The following is a 3,018-nucleotide window of genomic DNA, read 5'->3' on the forward strand; positions in this document are numbered from 1 at the left end:
ATTCAGGATTCAAATAAAAGTACATTTTAAAAAAGAAACATAAATCCAAATAACATATGAGCTCATGACTTTGAATAGTACATAATACATTGCTTGAAAACCAATAAAAACTCAATCATTAACAATAACACGTAAATATTCGACTCGCAACTCTGGTTCCATCGCCATAAATATGTGCCTACGTGTTGGATCCTCAAGTTTTTTCATACATATTGCATGAAAGTGCTTATCCGCTACAACTTCAGGGATGGTTTTCAAAGTGCGAAGACAATCGAAGATAATGTTGTCAGGTGGTGGAGCAGGCGGTGGTGCTCCAAAAGCATCAATGAGTTTGTCAAATGAGCTTCTCACAAAAGTTTCTTTTTTCTTCCTAGCTTGGGCCTTTTCATCTGTGAGTTTGACTCCCCCATCTCCCTCGGGTTAACACTGTGTATTTCTTCTTCAACTGCCACCGGCTCTGGTGTAAAATCATCGGGTATTCTTGCAAACCCATCTGACTAGGGGTGAATGTCTGCTTTCCCGTTGCCACTACCCCCTTGAACATTATGTCAAGTTTCTCTTCAAAATCGTGCTCAATTCCGCTCTGCTTGTATTGTTTTGCTGTCGGCAATGCCTATAGCAGAAATTGAGGACACTCATGTAATTAAAATTTTTTTTGATATACACAAGTTGAAAATGTAAGCCATACCTCTAATTTCTCAGTCCACTATTCTTCTGATGCAACAATTGTCTGTTTAATTGGATCCCAACCTAACCAGATTTATCCACATTTTAGCTTTTTTCAAATCTTACATTCCTTTTTCAATTGATCATATTTATTTTTAAATGTTAGTATATCATAATCCCTTCCATCCAATTCTTTAAACCTTCTAGCTATATTCAACCAACCTTCCTTGTTCAAGTACGTTGTCGGTCGATTTTCCAATTCTATTTCTTTAACACACAGATCACAAAAAATATTTGTTACTTATTTATCCCACATTGCGGACGACCCCCCTTCTTTAGACATGTGGAACTATAATGAACAAAAGCATTATACACAAAGAATCTCCACAGTGTTGCAATTAACAAATCAAAATAGAAGTATAAGTATAAGAAATAATTATGTGGTTCGGTCAATGACCTACATCCACAGAAAAAAAGGCATGAATGTTTCATTATGAAATTGTATAGGATACATAGTTATAAAACTGCTACAGCAATAATAGTTGACATTGCTGCATATAAGCCCTATAAACATAGCAACCTCTGTGGCAAATACAAACTTCTAATGCCAATACAAATTTCTAATGCCAAAACAAACTTCTAATGCCAATAATAGATGACATTGCTACACATAATCCAACAATAATAGATGACATTGCTGCACATAATCTAATGTCAAATTGTAATGCCAAAACAAATTTCTGCAGCTCGTAGCCATCAAACCCGAAAAAGGAAGACCAAAAGCTGCATCCATTTTAGCTAGTATACCAGAAAAATGCATCACACCAATGCATCCAATGAAGCTATTAAAACAGAAATTGAATCCATTGTAGCTAGTAGACCAGAAATTGTGTCCAAGCCAATACGAAGTGTTATTGCGAAATACATAAACCAGGAACTGCATCCAATGCAGCTATTAAACCAGAAATTGCTGCAAAACCAAGAACCAAGAACAGCAGCAAACCAAACAAGTGTAAAAAGTACAGCTAATACATAAAACCTTAACTGCAGGTAATGGATATTTATATGAGGCATTTTTGAAATCAATTTTCGAGTGAATTTGAAACACCCACTTTCGAAGCTAATTCAATACTGAAAATGAATATCCATAAATTTTTTCAGCCACCATTGTAATCAGTACTGTACAATTTTTTAAATCAAATACTGAACATATGAAACATCTTTCAACAACCATTGCAATCAAAACTGTATTTCGTTCGGAATATCTAGGAACATAATCAATTATGTTGCAATTCGAAAAAATCAAAACCAATACTTTCCAGCAATTCGAAAAAATCAGTAGAGTAACGAATCCAATTATGCTGCAAAACCATAAACCAGGAACTGCAGCAAACATTCGAGAATCTAATTTCGCCTCTACAGAACAATAGACAATCGAAAGGGAATTTCAAGAAATTATTGCAAACTCAACTATAAATTCTAATCAAGCTCCAATAACATAATCCCAACGAGAGACATACAGGTATTTATATGGAAACCATAAATTTGTAGCAGAAAAATGCCAATAGAGATTTCTCTATTTGTAAAAATCTAAGAATATCAGAGAGGGGAAGAAGGAAACAGTAATGCGAAGGGAGATGCGAGAATGAGAGCAAGAAAAAAATTCCCTCTACTTGCAATTTGTTCAAATCTAATGAATACCATATATCTCTTCTCAGAGAAATGCAAAAATTTCTCTCTATCGTTGAAATACCATATATCTCTTTTCAGATAAAAGCAAAAAATGTGCAAAGATACCTCATTTGAGGCGAGAAGGAGCAAATGGAAGATCAAGGAGGCCCTAGAGCGAGGATTTTCGTTACCTCGATATTGATCTCCGCGAGAGAAGTTGCAGGAGGAAGGAAGAACGGGAGGGCGAGAGTAGAAGGGGAGAGCGAGTGAGGGGCACAGGAGGAAAATATTACCCTAATGCGATACTCATGCTCGGGACGCAGGGACCCCTCCGCTTCGCTCGCCCTTAAGGAATTCGGGATCGAGGATAGGGTGCGGCAGAGAAACGGTCGCTCAACGCAATATTCAAACACTGGGGCAGCGTTTTCAAAACGCCGCCGCAAGGGAATAAGCTGTATACATATGAAAATTTCGGCATGAGATATGTAAATACATAAGAATTACGCTATTCATGTAAATGCCCCTAAAAACAAAACCTTCAAGTTGGGTTGAAGCAGGTCGTCTTATTTGTACAAACTTCGACAAAACTGGAACGAAAAATTATTAAAAAGAAAAACACACGACCCAACTTCAAAAATAATAATAATAAAATACGAAAAAAAAAAACAACAAATGACAGCA

This window comes from Phalaenopsis equestris, unplaced genomic scaffold (assembly GCF_001263595.1).
Source record: "Phalaenopsis equestris unplaced genomic scaffold, ASM126359v1 Scaffold232356, whole genome shotgun sequence".
In the NCBI taxonomy this organism is placed as follows: Eukaryota; Viridiplantae; Streptophyta; class Magnoliopsida; order Asparagales; family Orchidaceae; genus Phalaenopsis; species Phalaenopsis equestris.